Below are 12,831 nucleotides of genomic sequence, written 5' to 3'. Positions count from 1 at the left end.
CCCAGGCCTGCTGGTTCTGCAGCCCAGCCTCCCTTTATCACACCGCACATGACTTGGTGTTCACACAGGCATGAAGCCTACAGAGAGGTGCTTCATTCTTTCCCGCATAGCTTTTAAATTTAAATAAAACCTCTGTGGGGAAAATGTCAGGGCATTTATGGGGCCAATTGGAGGGATACAAAGATTAAAAACACAGAGCAAAAACACCTCTCAAGGCTCCAGGGCCTCGCCAGTGCCAGGCTGGCCTAAACCTCCCCGTTTCCAGTCCTGCTGTCGGTTGTCATCTGCACTCCTGTGCTTCCGGGGGGACCTGCCCCCCAGATGACAGAAGGGCCGCGACGCAGACACACCTGGGGCCAGGTGTCTACTGGACTGCAATTCCAGCCGTGGGCCTTAGATGCCTAACCATTCCGAGCCTTAGTTTTTCATCTACCAAACGGGCCAGACAGTGCAGTGATAGAATAAAATAAGGCATACAGGGGCCCAGGGGAGGGTGGTACCTCTTCCCCTTCACTCTGCCAGCTCCTAGACACCCTCCAGCCCCAACGGGGGGACACCGAGGCTGGGAGCCGTGGTGCCGGGTTCTTGGGTCCCCTGCCCGGCTGCAGAGGCTGCGGTGAAGATTGGCTGAAGGATAGATGGAAAGTGCTTCACAAAGTAAACAGATACCAAGGGCGGTTTCGTGGCGGTTTCTGTAACACAATTTGTAGAAACACGGGTTTCTACAAATCCTATGCTAACTTGATTTTAAGTTAAATCTTCTTGCTCAGCTGTGCTCCAGTAAGAAACCTGGAGACGCTGGGTTGGGTGGTCTGGCTGGCCGCCTGGTGTGCACAGCAAGGTGCTCAATTAGCATCCCGTTTACCTTTGTTTTCTTTTTCTTTTTTTTCTCGGTACGCGGGCCTCTCACTGTCGTGGCCTCTCCCGTTGCGGAGCACAGGCTCCGGACGCGCAGGCTCAGCGGCCATGGCTCACGGGCCCAGCCACTCCGCGGCATGTGGGATCTTCCCGGACCGGGGCACGAACCCGCGTCCCCTGCATCGGCAGGCGGACTCTCAACCACTGTGCCACCAGGGAAGCCCCTTTATTTTCTATTTGACCTTAGAATTTTACAGGATGGCCTCCTGGGCCTGCAGGGCTTTGCCAGAAATGAGAATTATATTCCTGCCCTTCACTGAGTGCCACCTGCATGCCAGGCTCTAACCAAGGCCCTTTTCGTGCATTATTTCCTATCCCTCATAACAGTTAGTCAGAGGTGAGGGTCTGAGGCTCTCCTTGTCCACCAGAGCACACGTACCGGTCGGGGGCTGTTTGACTGCATCAGACCCCTGACCTCGCTAGCTTAACAAACAAAGGTTTATTTTTCTCCCGTGACATGAGAAGGCCGAGGCGGCTTCGGGACACCGCTGTGCCATCCACGCCCAAGGCTCCCTCTGTAGCTTTGCTCAGCTGTTCTCATTGCATGGCTTTCATGCCCACGGGTACCGGCTCCAGCTCCCGGGCTCAGCAGGAGGCAGTACAGAGCTCCCCGTCGTGTTGCAGCTACACCGCAGGTTCCAGGACAGCATCACACGGCCAGGCCCCAGCTGCAAGGGAGGCGAGAGATCTAACTTGTTTGCTGCGTGTTTGCTGGTTCGGACAAAACAGGGCCTGGTTGCTAAGAAAGGCACCCAGGATGGACGCTAAAGCACCGTCTCCTCTGACAGCCGTGCTTCCAGGCGTGTTCTTTAAGAGAGCGTTTCTCATCCGTGTCTACTTTATATGTTTTCTGAGCTATGTTCAGCTCACCGTGTCCCCTTTCTGTGAGCTTTCAGAAGGTCTAGATGTGAAGGTTAGTATTAGGGTCATCAGTATGTAGCGGTGAAGGTTGCTAATCGTGCATTAACTGGGGTCAGGTCCTGTACAAGGAGCAGTGCACGGACACAGGCACTGGCATCCTGATGGCCGAGGGACCTGTCCCCCCAGCCCCCTTAAGCAGCCCCGTGAAGCGCTCAGCTTTGTCCTAGTAGTTTTACCCTGAGGGGTACCTCTTCCTTCGGTTGGAGGCAGCGGAAACTGACTTATGGTGTCGTGTGCTCGCTTCTCCCTCAGCCCCACAGCCTTCTCCCTGCTGTGCAGCCCAGGCCTGAGCAGAGTAGAGGCATCACCAGTGTTTGCTGGATGAACGAAGGAGTGTATGGCCCGGAATAGATCAGACCAGAGATGCTGTGAATATCAGCAAACACTCACGTGAAAGTGTCAGCGTCAGCAGGGTGGAGAGGACCCAGCAGAGGGACCAGGACTCGGTCTGGTGGCTAAGGCTGGGGCGGGGCTGCTGTCGACTGGAGCTGGGGCAGAGGAGCCTCGAGGCCTATAGCTCAGGTGCTCGAGGCAGGCTCAGCCACCCAGCGGCACACGGCTTCCCAAAGCCTGGCGGGTTGGCGAGGTTCTGGGTCTTGTCGGCTGAGTAGAGGAGCCTGAGGGGAGAAGAAAGGGTGTAGAGGAGGGGCCCATAGCTGAGAGCCATGGTCCTCTCCGGGGATGCCCCTGAAACACTGCGGTGGGGGCCTTGAAAAATACTGATGCTGGGGCCCCTCACTCCACAGAGACTCTGATCTCTCGGGACTTTGGTGTGGCCGTGGTGTCAAGACCTTTGAAATCCCCCAGGTGAGTCTAACGAGTAGCTGAGGTTGAGAACCGTTCCAGGCAGAGGAGGCCGTACGGTACTGGCAAAACTCAGATGCATGGGATCGCATGCTTACGTCCTGTTCAGATGGGACTCCCGGCCCGAGGGTTTAGCTAGATCCTGGAGTCTAGCCCCAGGAACGGAGGGGGAGCCAGCCCCTGGCCTGCGAAGCTCAGGGCTCTGTGGTGAGACCCTGTGGACGCTCGGGAAGGACGCTAAGCAGGGAGTAACCCCCGGCGAGATGGGATCCAGGGCAGGGCCAGCGAGGGAGGGGGCGGCAGGCAGAGTTGGGGGAGCTTCCGCGAGGTCTGAGCAGGTGGAGAACCAGGGGTGGGAGTTTCTGTGCTGTTCTAAATACAGCACTGAGGAAGCCCGGCCTCTCGTTCACGCCGTCCCTGGTCACCAGCTGCTCATGGTGACTCACTGGAAACCCCTTGGAGCAGTGGTATGAGCAGGGGAGAGGGGCCGGAGAGGCGGGCAGCCCCCAGTCCCACCTGCCGCTGGGGCAGGAGTGTTGGGAGGACTTGGGCGGCGGGATCCCTTCCGTCTCCAGCACAGCGGCTCCAGGCCCTTCCCACGAGCAGCCTCCTGACTCTGCACCGTGGTGCATTCAGAGTTACATTGGTGGGGCCCGAGTTGCCCTCTCTTTATTTACGGAGTATAAAAGAACCATTCCTAGCTGATTAACAGTGAGTTAATATCTGCAAATATTTGAGGGAAAGTGTTAAAGGCAGTTTGTATGTGTCTTATTTATTTTTTAACTTTTAAAAAACACTCAGACAGGGCTGGGGTGTATGTGAGAAGAGGAAGCTCTGGGGGAGTGTCTGTGGGCGGCAGTTAAGCCTGACTCTCTTTGGTGGGAGCCCTGCCCAGTCAGAAGAAGAGTATTCAGGAAATTCAGGGGAGAAGAAGCTACCTGTGTGTTTTCCACACAGGGAGAGTTTTGAGTCAAGGCCCCTTGCGGGATCTAGTCTATAATTGCTGTCAGTTACACTCATATGTTCTGTTTCCAGTGGTTGAAAACTGTGTACGTTTTCTTGCTGTAGTAAACATGAGAGTGAAGTGGATGCCTGGAGAGGGCACGGGACCCCACCCGCGGTGGGTGCAGGCGTCAGACGCAGAAGGCAGGCCCCGGCCGCCTCTGGGTCCCTTCCAGGCCTTCGTGGTCCCTCCTCCTTGCCCTTCTGTATTCACGTTACACATCCCCAGACCTGCCAGCTTGGATATCCGTCTCTGACATGGGATTGTTTGGGATTGACTCTTTCTTGCGTAAAGCAAAAACGTCCACGAGCCTCCGTTTGCTCATCTGTAAAATGAAGGTGGTGATGACGATGATACCAACAACAGTGAAGTTACCTGTGGCTGAGACAAAGTGGGAGAGATGGGGTTCACACCTGGGGGAGGCCAGGGTCCCGGGAAGGCTGGTGGAAACCCCGACGGCTGGGCCCACCCCCACATTTTCAGCTTCAATTGGGCAGGTTCCAAGAAGTGGGCCAGGGTCACCACAGGTGTTTCTTGGGTAGAATTTACTTTAAATAAGGTGCAGCGTCGGGAATTCCCTGGCGGTCCAGTGGTTAGGACTCCGCGCTTCCACTGCATGGTCGGGGAACTAAGATCCTGCATGCCATGTGGTGCGGCCAAAAAACAAAAAGTGCAGCGTCAGTGTCGTTAAACTTGGAAGTGGAATATCTGCAGTCAGCAGACTGGGCATCTCCTGCAGCAGATACAGCCCGGGGACCTCCCTTGTGCAGTCTGTGCTGGGCGTGGGCTGCAGAAATGACACAGACCCGGGTACCTACCTCCAGAGCCTCCCAGGGCAGGGAAGGCGGCAGGTACCCTGGGCCTCTGGTGGAAGTGTCCCTGGGGGTAAAGGGGGACGGGTCTTCCCTGGAGGGTGAGCATGGGGAGAGGCTTCAGAGTACACGACTCCGGTGACCTTGGACAGGGCACTAAGCCTCCCCGAGCCTCCGTTTCCCCACCTGTGACTGAGTCAGAGCATCTGCCTGGTGAGGAAACATGATGTGGTAGCTGCCGGGCGCGTATCAATATCAGTAGATATCGGCGCTGCCCCCCGCCCACCCCCAGACCCCTGCTCTCTGCGTCCCCAGACGCAGTCTTCAAGAAGAGGACCTCGTCCCTCTCCCCGCAGACTAGGGGCGTGCTTCCCATCTCCTCTGAAGCAAGGGGCTCACACCCCCCATTTTATTTAAGCCGAACTCCATGTCACCCTCGACGGGACCTCTATAGGGATGTCCCTGTCACCGAGCACCCTCTTTATCACCATCTGGGGGCTTCCGTTTATCATGTCCGTTCTTTACCCACGACTGATTCCATTTTTAAAGACATATAGGGGACGTCCCTGGCGGCCCAGCGGTTAAGGCTTCGCATTCCAGTGCCGCGAGTGCGGGTTCGATCCCTGTTCAGGGAGCTAAGATCCCACATGCCTCACGGCCAAAACACCAAAACAAGATAGAAGCAATATTGTAATAAATTCAATAAGGCCTTTAAAAATGGTCCACATCAAAAAAAATCTTAAAAAAACAATGAATAAAAATAAAGACATTTAGACAGTGATTGCTGGGGAAGGTGCCCTGATCTATTCACATGTGAAGCAGGTGACAAAAACACGCAGCCCTTTTGAGGGTTAGAGGCAAGTTTTGGTCTGAATCCTGCATCAGGCTCAGCGTGAGGGGCTTTGAGAGCCACATGGATGCTTCTGGAAGCCCAGTGCCGTCTTTTCTCGTCTCAGGGCAGGAAGTACCTGGTAACTTGCCACCCTGTTACCTTTCTAAAGGAATTTCCTCCAAGGGAGTGTTTGTTCACTCAAAACTACTCACCTGGCCCCGAGGTGGAAATATTTGAGGCTTTCTGGTAAGGAGAAAACAGTCTCCACTCTCCGTCTCTGGAGGAAGCAGTTTCTGGAGTGTTCAGGTGTGTCACGTGTTGGAGGAGAACAGTCGAATTACCTACACGTGGTGCTGTGCTAAAAAGGAAAAGTGGATAATTCTAGGGAAGGGAGTTCTTCTCAGCACCACGGATGCTCTGTCCACACGTCAGGAACTGAGAGAAGATGGACCTCATTTTAACGTATATGTAGGTTATATTTGAAAGTAGAGCAAAACATGTACCTTAGTATCTGGAAGACTTGAGTTCAAGTCAGTTCAACCACTTACTTGCTGTGTGACTCTGGACAAGTTACCCAGGCTCCCTGAACCTCAGTGTTCTCATCTACAGCAAGAGAAGGATCAAAGTCTCTACCTACCCCATAGGGTCAGTGAAGGGACCAAGTGAGGTAGTGCACGTAGAGTGCCTGGCCCCTTGTGGGGACTGGACACCTGACACCCACACAGGCCCCACCCCCTCCAAGTGCAGGTCACTAGGGTAAGGGAAACAGGGAAGAACGAGACAGCCAGGGCGGGGGGACGGTCCCTGCAGAAATGGCTCCAGGTGAGCTGAGACTTGAATGACAGCTGGGACTCCATCCAGGCAGAGGTGCAGAGGCACAGAGGCCCGGGCAGGACGCGGGCACGGGCTTCCCCGTCACGAGCTAGGCACCACGAGCCAGAGGCGTGTCCTCCTGCATTAAAGGTGAGCATCCCAAGCTTTGGGGAGGCAGAGGCCAGGTCACGTAGTAGGAAGGGCATGCGGGTTCCCTGCACCATCCAGGATGCGGACGGTTGAGAAGAGAAGCCATGATCGGGCTGGGTGACCAAAGCCTGGGGCTTGGGGACCATCAGCTGCTCGGGAGGAAGGGAACCTGCTGGTACCAGAGCCTCACAGACGGCCTGGACCAGGGTGCCGAGCAGGGCTTGGCTGCTTCAAACGGATCAGCTCCTGGGTCTCTACAACCACCGTTAGGCAGCTTGGTGCTGCCCATGTGGCCAAGGGATTTTGGAGGCCTGGGTAGCGTCAGCCACCTCCTAACGCACTGCTTTGTGTGGGCGCTGGACCAGCGTGTGCCCACGGCTGCAGCCTACCCGGCGGCCTGGCCACCTCCAGCACCAGCTGCGGGCCTGCCAGTGCCCACCCTCCCGCCGGGTGTCCCTGCCCCGGGTCCCCTCAGTGCTCCTGCAGCACCTTCCAGCAGAGGAAGGTTCTTCTCCACGGTGCCTTTTCGGCTGTCTGTCCACGCGTTGGCCTCTTAGCTCCTCCAGCTTTGGAGGCAGGACTTTTTCTCCTGGTCACTCCCTGAGGGGAGGTGTCATGACTGGGAAATAAGGAAGCTGAGTGGCCCCCTGAGGTCACTGCCTTCCTCTCTCCAGTCGGGGCCCATCCTTGGGGGGAGCGAGATGGGGAGAGACGGGGTCGGGGGAAGGAGGATGCTGGAGGAGACCCCACGGAGGGCAGGGTCATGGGCGCAGAGGTCAGAGCAGAGCAGGAAATGGACACCAGCCCGGGCCTGCACCGGGTCAGCAGCAGGACATGTCCGGGGCCCTTGTGCTTGGACAGCAGAGGTCCCCGCCTGGTTTGGGCGGGAAGGAGGGGGCCTCGTGGCCTTCAGTGTCCGGAGCCTCCCATTCCGGGCCGAGTCAGAGCTGTCCTTGACCCTTCAGAGCCTGCAGCTGTGGACGGGCTGCTGGCCAGGCGGCTCGGGAGGGTGGTGCCTTTAGCTGTCAATTTATGACACCCTTGGTCACGGGCGTCTTAAAAATGAGCTCTGGAGATGTGCCCTCTGGGCCTTTTCTTCCCAGGCAGCTGCTCCCTGGCTGCTGGGTTCATGTGCCGGCAGCCCTGGCGACCCCCGAGCACGCCAGCCCGTGCCCTGCATCGCGCTCCACGAGGCCAGCTCCTCCCCACCGCGTGCCAGACGCCTTCTAAATTGAAAGTCCGCACCCGCTTAGGTAACAATTACTTTGGATTATTTTTTCCCATCTGCAAACACTGAGTCTTTTCCTGAAGACGTTCAAGTCGGGTGGATCGGCACCTGTCCCCAGTGTTAGGGACCCGCAGGCTCTTCCAGCGCACGTGAGACCAGGGGCCGGGAGCGGCCAGGGTGAGTGGCAGGACCTGGGGTGATCGCCTGGGTTCAAACCACCAGGCAGGTGGTGTGGTCAGGGACGCGACCGCGGCCCCCCTTCCTTGTGAGGTGGGGATGCTGGCGGTGGTGCCTGGATGCAGAGCTCCCATGGTCACCACCCGGGAGGCCCGAGGGTGAGCAGGCCTGGCCCAGGGGAGCCCGGCAGGGGTGGCGCGGGCCCTACACGCGGACTCGTGACTGAAGCTGAAATGGTGATTGTAGCTGCCGTCCTCATTTGGTCCCTGACGAAGCCGCAGGCCGCAGCAAGCCTGCAGGGATGGCCCGTCTCCTCGATTCAGGCGGGGTGGGTGCGGGTTCAGGATCCCACCCTGAACAGCAGGCTGGGGCCGGGACCCAGGTCCCCCACACGTCTCCCCAGGCTTGGAAGCTGCCGCTGCCCTTCAGTACGTTAACATTAGAAATAACTGGCTGCAGATGGACCGGGAAGAGGAGCCACCGAAAGAAATTTTAGAACAGTGGGGCCAGAGTCGGCTTCATTGGGATGTGTCCCTGGGGAAGGCCACACTGACTGCCGCGTGGGGGGCTGCCTGGGGGAGGGGCCTCGTCTCTGTTCTGTGAGCTGGAGTCTTTTGGAAGTGGGAGCACAAGGCTCGGTCCCACCAAGGGCTAAAAATAACTGCTGAGATGCCGCCAAGGGCCAGGGCCTCTGGGAGAAGGGGAGCAGCCGGCGGGTTCCCTCCCCCCACCCCGGGAAAGGACCCCATGTGGCAGACGAGGTGCTTCACAAGTACCTGTTACCCACCTGCAGATAATAAATGCCCAGCTGCGCTTGCCCCTTTCCCGAGGGTGTCTGTAGCCTTTGCTTAATTTCGCTGCACACGTTGCTCCCAAGGTAACAAGAGAGATCTTCAGTCCATTTCCCAGGTGAGGCAATGAGCTGGGCGGGCCAGGACCAGAACCAGAACTCCTGCTCACAGCTCTGGGAAGCGCCCTCAGTGCCTTGATTTCTGTCCCATTAGCGGTAAGAGGAAGAAGTCAGAGACCACCGAGGAGCCCAGCGGGATACTCAGACCAGGGGCATCTCATGGACAGGCACCCTGGGGGCACCTCGCGTATTCAGCACCTGCCTGGACATCCGCAAAGGAAGCTCTGCCTGTGAAACCTGGGCGAGTCGGAGCCGGAGAGCTGGGCTCCCAGGGGCCAGGCCGGAGAAGTGAGTTTGCAGGACACGCTGGGACGGAGGCGCCCTGAGTGGCTGCACCCAGGCTCTGCCCCAGACGAGCTGTGTGCCGGGCCTCTCTGGGCCTCTGCCTCTGCAAAAATGAGACCAGCGAAACTTGCGGCGTGAGCTGGGCCTATGCAGGACATGCTCGGAACCGAGCGTGAAGTCGGGGTGCAGTCTCTGCCCGAGGCCACTGCACAGTGGCAGCTTCCCCAGGAGGACCGTGGGCTCCTGCCCTGCTTCTGGAAGCGGCTGGAGCTGGAGGAGCCCTGGAGAGACCCTCGTCCCTTAGCATCTCACGCCCACCCAGATCCAAGCCAGCCAGCCTGACACAGCAGTGTGGAGGAAGGGGGTTGCCTGGCGAGCCCCAGAAAGCAGGCAGACTGGTCATCACCTCCCGGGGGACGACCCCCACACTGCAGGCCCCTCTCAGCGTAGTCAGCCACCAGCACGCACCCAACTGTAAGCGCCAGGACAGCAGCCCAGGGACCCGCTTCCTGGGTCCTGCCCGGGGCCGCGTCCGTAACAGGGTCTCGGTGAGCATCTGTGGATATGAGGCAGTTGACTAAAAACGATCGTTTCTCTGGGTTTGCCCAAGTTCAGGCTCGTGAATGTGTGTGTGTGTGTGTGTGTGTGTGTGTATGAATTTGGACTAGAGGATGGGCCCTGTTTAAAGAAAATCAAATAACGCTTTCCCACTGGGGAACATCCGTCATCTCTGTGCTGGTATTTTTTTCCATGGATCACCCCTCATTTAACCCTTGCAGCAGTGTGGTGAGACAACCAACGTGCCCACGGAGGCAGCCAGCTGGCTCAGAGATGGAGAGTAACTTGCCCAAGGCAACACAGCCAATGCGGGGAGGTGGGAGAGGAGCAAAGCTGGATTCAAATCCCCACACTCTTTGCCTTGTTAAGACCTTGACTTTTGAAAAACTGCTTTGGAGTGAGGTGTCGCAGGCCCTTTCAGACCTGCGATGGCCGTGAGCAGCCTGGCTTGGAGTGCAGTCCCCAGGCAAGTGGCCCTGGGGTTTCTGCACCTCCCGACAGACAGAAGTGCCAGAGCAGCTCCAGGAACAGTTCGTGACGCGCAGTCTGTCGGGGGAGGGGTGCCAGCTCCCCACCGAGCCCTCCGCCAGGGCTCTGCTCGAAGATGCCCTGACCCCCACGGGTGGCACACAAGCTCAGCCAATGGACAGAGAGTGTTGGGCCGATTCCAGGAGTGGAAACGCAGTCCTTCTGCCCCCCCCCGCCCGATTCCTCAGAGACGGCGTCACCGCATTTCCCACACTGACGGCATCCTCTGAGCACCACGGGGGTGGGGCTCCCCGTTTTCAGGGTGAGCCCAGCCTGGACGAGCTTGGTGTGATGCTCCAGAGGGACGCGGCTCAGGACCTGGCCCCGTGTTTCTGGCTGTGTGGCTGGGACAGTCCAGTCTCTCTCTCAGAGCTACATTTTCCCCATCTGTGATGGGCCTGAGGCTTCCCCTAGAGACCATAAATCACTGCAACCAACACGAACTCCATGTGTAGTAAACGCATGATTCTTCCCCTCCTCTCCGCTCTGCTCTCGTTAGGAGCTTTGAGACCAACCTCCCTGCCACGCTTGCTTCCGTCCTTCAACACAGAAAACCAAGTTGGCTGGCAGGGGCCAGCTGTCTTCCCCAGAGTCGTGGAGAAGGGCTGGATCATTTTGGCACCATAATAGTAATTATTTCTTTCCTCGGCTGTTCTGCAGATGTCACCAGATCGGAAAACTTGCTTAGAGGGTTTATTCAGTGGAAACTTCCTCTTTTACCAAAAAAGGAGAGGAATCATCTGTGGTGCTTCATCTCAAGGCCCAGGGGCAGAGTCCAGGGTCCCTGGGGGGCGGAGGGAGGGCTGGGCTGATCTGGAGCAGCTCAACCCCTCCTTTTGTCCACAGACCCACCAACCAAGAGCCCCTGAGGTCATGCGGCTCCCGGGCTTGAAGCATCTCGGTAAAACGGCACCGTTTCTGTGAACTAAAGTTTCTCCAAGTGGGAGAAGCTGCCGTGAGATGTGAGGACGGGCCTGTGAGGAGATTTCTAAATGATGCAGGTGGACACAGACGTCCCTCTCGAGCTCGAGACCCAGGACGGGGATGAGCTGACCTCTACTGAACACGCTGTGTGCCGGGCACGACACTGAGGGCTCTCTCTCACATCTGTGTGGGGACAGGTCCGGACACAGTTGAGACGTTGGCTGGTCTGCCGGGACCCGCCTGACCCCGTGCGTTTCCCCTGCCGCTGTCACAGAATAGGGGACCATTTGAAGTAGCCGTAGGGAGCCTCCTAGACCATCCTCACCTGCGAGGACACCGTTCACAGTTTGAAGCTAGTGTGTTTATATACATTTTCAAGTTTCCCCTTTAGCGATAGCTTGTCATCGGCATGGTAAATTGACTGGTTTTCCCATAAAGTACGTCTGACTTTAAGGCCTTTTTAAAGAGTGATCGAGAAAAGAAAACTGTAAATGATGTCCCCACTCTCCGTGCTCCAACAGCAGAACTGCTGAGGGCACAGAGGGTGCTTTGTCTCCCAGTGCCAGGGACGGGGGGCGCCCAGGAGGAGGTGCTGTGGGTTGAACCTGCTGCGGGGCCGGGATCGTGGGTCAGTTTGCACAGAGAACTCGTGCCATTTCCTCCACACCCGAGAGCCTCACTCCTTCATCTGTTCATTTCTTCATTCACTTGTTCATTCTGTGATTTACTGATCACCTGCCAGGGCCAGGCCGGCTTCACACCTGTGAAGGAGACGGCGCAGTCCCTGCCCTTGTCAGACACTAAGCGGAAATGAATGACTTCAGAGTGTATAACTCAGAGATCGGTGTCAGAAGGAAGGCGAAACGGGGTGGGGTGGGCAGTGGAGCAGGAGGCTGGCCTCACTGAGCTGGTGACCGCTGAGCCAGGACCAGAGGAGGGGAGGGGGGCCGTGAGTATCCGGGCCACAGGGCACCTGCAGAGGCCAGGCAGCAGGAGAGCAGGCGCCGTGGGGGGAGGGGGAGGTGACACAGGTGACAAGGGCAGGCCACGTAGGGCCCAGTGGACCCTGGGCCCCTCATCTGTAAAATGGGGGTAAGAGACCTCACACACTGTGCTGCAGACTTGATGGCATCGCCGGCACCGACACGTGTGGGAGGAGCTCAGTGACCTTGAGCAAACACGCACCCCTTTCCTGCAGCACACACGCAGGCTGGCAGCCTTCATCCCAAGGCGCTGATGCACCTGGCTAAAGGCAGCTGAGTTGGGGTACCCTGAGCCGACTTCAGATGTCCCCCAGCTCACGACACCATCGCAGCTTCCTTCGTGTCCCCAGGGCTCTTCCGGGACTTTATCTTTTAGGAGTTCAGGGAGGAGTTTCTTTCTCTGGGGGAATCCATTCATCTGGGAATGGGGACACATCTCCTGCCAGACTCATGGCTGGGCCTCGAGCTATCTCACTGGTTTTGGGAAGTTGGAGGGTCCCAGAGCTAAGATGTAGAATCCTTGAGGACAGGAACTGTGTTGCTAATTTTACACGTATGTGTGTATTATGTACTGTATATTGTATATGTGTCTATGCACTGGGATATGCCTCATACAGGTTCTCAGAAACAGTAAGAAATCAATAGTGAATTCCCTGGTGTTCCAGTGGTTAGGACTCAGCGCTCTCACTGCCCAGGCCCTGGGTTCAACCCCTGGTCGGGGAACTAAGATCCTGCATGGTGCAGCCAGAAAAAAAGAAAAGAAATCAAGAAATACTTGTAGATCACAGCGTTTCTGACCGAATCAGTCAGCAATTGCCACAGTAATATTGTATAGCAAGGCCCCCCAGACTCGTGAGCACAAGACAGCAATAGCGTTGTTCTTCTTGTGTATCTGTAGGTCGGCTGACTTGGGCCGCGCCTGGCTGCGCTCAGATTGGGTCCGGTCCTCTCCACGAGCTCTCGTCCTCCTTGGGCCAGGGGTCTA

The 12,831-nt window shown here is 57.3% G+C and overlaps 1 protein-coding gene across 3 annotated transcripts in view; it reads left to right on the top strand.

Moving 5' to 3' along the window:
* The window catches only part of MGLL (monoglyceride lipase), a 129,921-nt gene that overhangs the window by 63,535 nt on the left and 53,555 nt on the right, over positions 1-12,831 (top strand). The window lies entirely within an intron of this gene.

The sequence above is a fragment of the Phocoena sinus genome, chromosome 11 (assembly GCF_008692025.1).
Source record: "Phocoena sinus isolate mPhoSin1 chromosome 11, mPhoSin1.pri, whole genome shotgun sequence".
In the NCBI taxonomy this organism is placed as follows: Eukaryota; Metazoa; Chordata; class Mammalia; order Artiodactyla; family Phocoenidae; genus Phocoena; species Phocoena sinus.
The sequence above is the reverse complement of the archived record's forward strand: the minus strand, read 5'-3'. Positions and strand labels throughout refer to the sequence as shown.